The following is a 6,941-nucleotide window of genomic DNA, read 5'->3' as shown; positions in this document are numbered from 1 at the left end:
TGAAAGAGGCTTTTGTTCAAGTTTAGGTCCCCGCACAATAGAAGGTAAAGTAATTTCATTAGTAACGGGTAAAGAAATATAAGAAATATTACCCGAGTGGGCATTTTGAAGTGTTGTTAAGGAACCACAAGCCTCCTTAATATTATCAGATAAATGGACGTCCAGCTATGGAGTACCATAAATATCTGTATCGATACCGTGTTTTAATGCAACATGAAAAGACGAGGGTACCCAAATATACCTCAATCTAAAACTTTTCCAGCTATAAGTCTTTTCTCCGAAAGTGATTGTCTATGGACTGAGTCGAGACAATACAACTAACCAGTTCAAACTTCTTGTGATCGTCTATGGATACGAGATCGAGACAATACGACAACAAGATAACTTGTGTGATTGACTATGGATACAAGATCAACAACGAAGTATGTTTACTTGATAAGAGGTTCAGACTTGACCAAACACAATAGGTTATCAAGTAAATAGGAATTAACATTTGTCTATTTTACTTCTAATTATAATAAAAACAATTATAATTGAGGAAATAGAAAAGTAAAAGACACAACAAGATTTTGTTAACGAGGAAACCGCAAATGCAGAAAAACCCCGGGACCTTGTCCAGAATTGAATACTCTCAGGATTAAGCCGCTATACAAAATCAAACCAACTTCGTATAGTTGAGACCAAGCAACTAAACCTATAGTTCACCTAGTTCCGTTTGTATTCCCACGCCTCCAACTTGTAATAAGTCACGTACTTGGAACAATTCCTTTGGTTCGTATTCCAGATAGTAAAGGAACAACAAATCTGTTTGGTATCAACTATTTTCAACCAAGTGATGTGACTTCGACAAAAGGCTCTTCCGTTTATCTCAATAAACTCCTTTGTCATCAGGTCTTTAGATCTATCTACTAACAATTACCGAAGTAATCGTCTAGATTTTGCAATCAGTACTTTGAATCACAAAGAAACGTATTGATGATGATCTACTCAACTAATCAATCAATTTACCACAAGGATAAACTGATTATAGTTGGATCCTCTTTAACCGAAACAAGTATTGTGCACACCAAAGATTATGAACCCAAATCAGAAATATTCAAAGTCTTCTTTGTCTTCAAATCTTCTTAGATCTTCAATAAACACCTGCACACAATCAACTTGAATCTCTTGTGATCAATCACGCACAGAACGGAGTCTGTTAACAATGGATTATCACAAGCCGTCTTTAGATCTACAAACAGTCTAAAGATCTCCGTTGAAAATTCGATCTAGTTTGAGTGAATCTTATATCAAAATAGAAGATTCTCAAGCATAAACAAACTAGGTGCAATCAAAGTTCAACAACCGTTAGTCAATCAAATCAATCGAAAACTAATAATAAACCGTAATTATCTAGTCTCCCACCAACATTACTAATAGAGCTTCTCAATCCCAAAGAAGTCTTTAAACCCAGCGGTCGTAAGAGATTTCGCCTAATTAGGTTACTTTCCTCTCCGAATAGGCGGCTCCACCAGTAACAACACAACTAGGTAGTTTTGCTGGCTCTGAGGATTAGTTTGCTAGAAATGCAAACTTTGATATTTATAGACCAAGGAAGTTTGGACACCAAGGAATTTCCAAAACCAAAAATATTCTCAAGATGTGCAATATATTTCAGATTCAGTTTCCATAATTCCTGGAAATGCTTTGTCCAAACATTGACTGAAAATCTCTTAGAAAATCTCCAATTAGTAAATGCACATTACCAATTTTCATTTTCCAAAAATAAAATTAAAAACCTTAATTAAAAGATTCTCAACTTATTTTTCGACCCGGGATTTTCCTTTACCTATTAAGGAATATCCTTGAACAATAAAAGATAAGCGTTATTGCACATGTTCAAAGTATGTCGACATATTTACTTTGTGATAGGTGTCTATAACACCTAGATTTATATCTATTGTTTATGCTTTCTTTGTTACTTTTCTTGTAAATTATGTATCTTATGTTTGCTTTTAAGCTTATTAGGTGCAATGGAGTCGTTTGAAGCAAAAGAAGGATAAATTAGCCATTAGGAGCGAAATAAACGCATGAAGATTATTTCACAGGAGGATGTTATCTGGAGTCATCACAGGTTAAGGGGATGCCACTCGGTGGCCGTACCCAAGTACAGTTGGGGTGCAAATAGCTATCTCACTCATTTAGACATGGTTAGGTCGAGACTCGAGAAGAAGGGATCCATTTCTTCCCCAATTCTTTATCTTCTTATCCCTGTCTCTCTGCTGTTATTACAGATCCATGAAGGAGGCAGATGGGGTTATTACAGGGTTGAGTTTGAGAACAGCACAACATGTTAGACATGGGGTTTGGATTAAAACACGGTTTTGAGTTCAAGAAGATAATTGAATCAGATTCTGCTATTGAAGATATGTAACTGAGATTCGAAGTTTACAAGGAATTGGAGAGATGGGTTATGTTGGAAGCAATAGATCAGGTGTGAGAACACGGCAAAGCTTGGGTTAGCATCTGAATTTGATGAGAATATGGAGAAGATGAGTTTGCTGTGGATGAGAAGGGAGATGTTGGTGCTGTGGTTGATTTGATGGTAACTAACGAAGGAGATTAATGATGGCTAGAAGATGTTTCAAAATTCATGAAGTAACTCGCAGACTTAGGTTCTGTGAAGCTCAGAGGAAAGAAATGAGGCCACTGTTACCGATTTGGTGAAATGGAAGTTCCAAGTAAGACCTTGTGCTGGTAATTGAGAAGCTGAGAAGAAATTGAAACCCGAGGTTGCAGTTACATGGGTTTGCATTAGTGGTGGCCGTGTAGAGCTTGAGCAGGTAATGGTAGCGCAGTTCAGCAATAAATGAGGCTGTAGTTGCTGCTATTGAGAATTGTAGTTGAATATAGAACTGGTGGAAAGAGTGGGGGAGTTGAATGGTCTGTGAATGCATGAATTTTTTGTGTATGAAACTCTTACAAGGGAAGGAGAATACTAGTGATGGTTGTGAATTATTGTACAGGGAAGATTGAGAAGCTATGAATCTGGAATGGCACCAGTTGGTGGTATGAGTACAAGCTGCATAGAAAGTTGATTTGGTAAGCAAGCATCGGCTATAATGAAATGGGAATGATGTTGGCTGGTCTGAGATGGCAGCTGAGATACAAATGGTGGTTGCAATGCAGTTGTTGCTGGTGACTGCAATTGAAGTTGGTGGTTAAGATGATACTGCAGTTGCAGAGCAGCAGAAGTGGCTCAAGGTGGTGGTACAAGTTTTACTAGTTACTGCATCAAAGTGTGAATGAAATTGCAGGGGAAGAGCTGGAATTGCAAGTGACAAAGCTGAGGATGCTAATTGATGTGGTTCTGTTGCTGGCAAGTGCCTGAGATGGAAGAATTGGAGCATTAAGAGCATCTGATGTTGTTGGTTTGAAAGTCGTGTGGCTGGAGTTTGGAGCTAATACAAAAGCAGAATGAAATTGTAGGGAATGTGTTGATTTGAGTTGCATATCTGCTGCAGTTGAATGGGTTTGAGCTTGTTGTTGGTAAGCGCCTAACGGAGAAGCGCGGTCACAGTGCAGTTGAGAAGGATCAGTTGGGTTATGAATTGAATTTGCAGAGATTGCAGTGAGTTGTGCAAGTGAAGCAGCTACAGAATCTGGAGTTGTTGGTTTGCGGTGTTAAAACTGAATTAGCTTGTCAGTTCCTTGAGACTGACGGGCTTAGTAATCTTCTAAATGACATTATGGGTAGGGTTGTTCATGGTCGGTTTCGGCTCGGTTTTCAGCGAAACCAAAACCGAAACCATTAGTATCGGTTTATAACTTTTCAAACCAAAACAACGCCATTAACCAATGGTTTCGGTTTTACTTTTAACCACTGGTTCCGATTTTAACCACTCGGTTCTAGATAACCGATTAGTTTGCAAGTTTAAGACAGCGGACAGTTCAAAGAACAAATTACACGGAAAACAAAATTTCACAAAAGAAAATAAATCATAATTACATAAAATAAGGATTTCAGCATCATTACTTTCAAATGGACAGATTTGACTCAAAAACATAAAGAATGTTGTAGTTTGTAGATAAATCAATTTCATTGTTAGGAAAATCTGCGCAAATCAAGCTCATAAAACTCTTTTGTTAGTCTTCTGCAACAACATACAAATTGATAGAGAAACAATCAACATGGTACAAAATTTCATCCAATATTTCTTCAATCTAGATCCACCTGTCCTACAGCTTTGGCAGCAGCTTTCAACTGATGGTCCTAGTGTAACAGTTTCATCTTTGGGTTCTCTAAGCTTTGTTCTTGACTGCGTTATATAAAAATATCACTAAAAGATGATTACAAATCTATAGATACGAAAGAATATTACATAAATCTTAATCCATGAGGACCTACCGTGACTGAAGTATTATTTTCCAAGGAACAAAATTCAACCCATCAAACACCTTAAGATTTAATTTCATAATCTAAATCCAAAAGGGGTAGATCTATTATCTATAACTGCTGCTCATGAGTTGATGAACATGGGAATCAATCTTTTTGAAATCCGTATATTATTGATTTATGTAACCAAAAAAAAAAATCCCTAAACATCTCTGCCGATCATATCCTTTATCTTCAGTTCTTCACAGTTGGGGTGGGGAGGGGAGGCGTTGAGACAGAGAGAGGGGAGAAAGAGAAAGGGAAAGGAGAGAATGAAATAAATGATTAAGGTTGTTATTTTTATACTCTAAATCAATGGATAGATCTAATCCTTCTAAATCTACGGTGGAAACAAGTTATGAGAATAATCGGTTATACCAATGGTTTCTGGTTCGGTTTCCAGGTCAAACCAAAACCGAACCAATAATGTTGGTTTTTAACTTTTGTTACCATAACCAATCCATTAGTAAATGGTTTGGTTCGGTTTCTTCCTAATCGGTCTGGTTTGGTCCGGTTCCGGCAGAAAACCGAAACCATGTTCAGCCCTAATTATGGGCCTGTTTTGGGCTGAAACGTGAATTTGGTGGAGCTGGTCAGGCCTTGGATGGGATTTGGAATTCTAATATTTTGGAAAACCTATTCACACAGGCGAAAAGTATATATAAGTCTATTCATACCACAACCGGGAGTAGGATAATATCTTTGCTTTTACTTTTGTTCTAGGATTTGTGAACATGATAGATTTATTTCTTCTTTGGATGAACTCCATGAACATGAGATAGATTATTATAATTGGTTATGGAATAATTGGATTTCACAAAATATGTTTCTTGATGTGATAAATTAGTTTTGTCTTCATGTTATCGATTATGATTCACTTTTTGTATTGCTACATGATTTGAATGCTTGTTTGATCGAGTCGCGAATCAGTTGAGTTTGTTTTCATCTCTATTGCTAGATTAGGATTTGTTATACCCAAAAGTGATAAATTCCTGATTACAAGTAGCATAAATATGGTTATAGCTTGTAGTGATGCATCCTTGTAATCATATGTGAACCATAACCTTTATTAAATCGGATTAGTGCTTTTACACGTTCGATTGCTTTAATTGTCCTGACTTCATATAACTTAGTGCATCAGGGAATTAAACTTGATTAGTGCTTTTACACGTTAGGTTGTTCTCTAAGATAGAATTCATATTCGCATCTTTTAATGTGTTTGTTGATGACAAGAGGAGATTTGCGGGATAAACTCACGATCAAGGTATCATAGGGCCTTTGATAAAAGTTGAGATTAAAATATCAATTATAGTTATTGTGTCGAATACATGTTTGTGATTGAAGACGAAATCCTTAACCAATATCTTCACATATTTGCGTGCTTGCTTTGCTTTGTTTGCTTTTAATTTAATTTCCTTTACATAAAATCAGAAAAATCCCCCAATTGTTTATATAAGAAATCGAAACAAACGAAAACCTAGACCTCTCTGTGGGAACGATCCTTTCTTACCCTTGTTATATTATATATTTTGAGTAGTGAGAAAGTGTAATTATTTTTGACGCCTACGACTGTGATCACTTTGTAAGTCCTCTTTCATACTTACAATCTTGAAACCGATTAGCCACACTTCTAAACGAGTTTAGAATTGGTTCATCTGACTTTCAAGAACTATGTGATTGATTAAGAACACTCAATCACAAATCATGGGTTTCATGGTTCTACCAAAACAAGTTTCGGTTCTACCTCCATGTGAGTATTTTGCATAGTCACACTAGTTTTCCAAAAATTCGGTTGACTAAGTACTAGGATCGGTTCCCCACATACTTATGGTAACTACTTGTATTTGCTGCACATGTCCAGAGGATCAGTTCCCCTTTCACTAAAAACTTGTTGCACATGTTCATACGATCGATTCCCCCATCTACTAAAAACGTGTTGCACCTCTTACAAGGATCGATTCCCCTTTTGTGATCGGTTGCACCTCTTCATAGGATCAGTTCCCTTTTGCCTAGAGTTGGTCATACCAATAACACTAAATCGATCATACCATCTCAGGTGATTACTTAAGATCGGTTTCACGAATAAAAGTCATACCAATACAAAAGTCATGCCTTGTGAATAGTTTTACCAAGAACAAAAACAAGTCATAAGCGGTTATACTAATCGCACATATTGGTAGTTCAAAAGATATGCAATGAATAACAATACCAATAAGCCTAGCAATTTCCCTTTCGATTCACGAAACAAGTTCATGAATTTACTTCCTTTAAACTAATGTAAAACATTGTTTCCTATGATGAAATCTTCACCTCATACCCATACATAATCACAATACCATTCAAACGATTATGTCGATGTCTTATATACGAGGTTCAAAAGATAAGCATTATACTTCGTATTGTATTCCTTAATACTATGTCTAACTAGAATTTAATAATTCATGCTTCGCAATTATGTTTTTAATATGCACGACTTGAAATATACGTTAGGGAATGAAACAGTTCAAGTCAAATATCACTAACCTCA

At 36.5% G+C, this 6,941-nt stretch overlaps 1 long non-coding RNA gene across 1 annotated transcript; it reads right to left on the bottom strand.

Moving 5' to 3' along the window:
• Positions 1 to 3,984: 3,984 nt before the first annotated feature.
• On the bottom strand, positions 3,985 to 4,668 carry LOC113294599. The gene is made up of 2 exons (XR_003332665.1): positions 4,388 to 4,668; positions 3,985 to 4,298 (listed from the first exon to the last, which is right to left on the bottom strand). It is a non-coding gene; the product is annotated as an uncharacterized LOC113294599 (long non-coding RNA).
• Positions 4,669 to 6,941: the final 2,273 nt, after the last annotated feature.

The sequence above is a fragment of the Papaver somniferum genome, chromosome 1, assembly GCF_003573695.1.
Source record: "Papaver somniferum cultivar HN1 chromosome 1, ASM357369v1, whole genome shotgun sequence".
Taxonomy (NCBI): domain Eukaryota; kingdom Viridiplantae; phylum Streptophyta; class Magnoliopsida; order Ranunculales; family Papaveraceae; genus Papaver; species Papaver somniferum.
The sequence above is the reverse complement of the archived record's forward strand: the minus strand, read 5'-3'. Positions and strand labels throughout refer to the sequence as shown.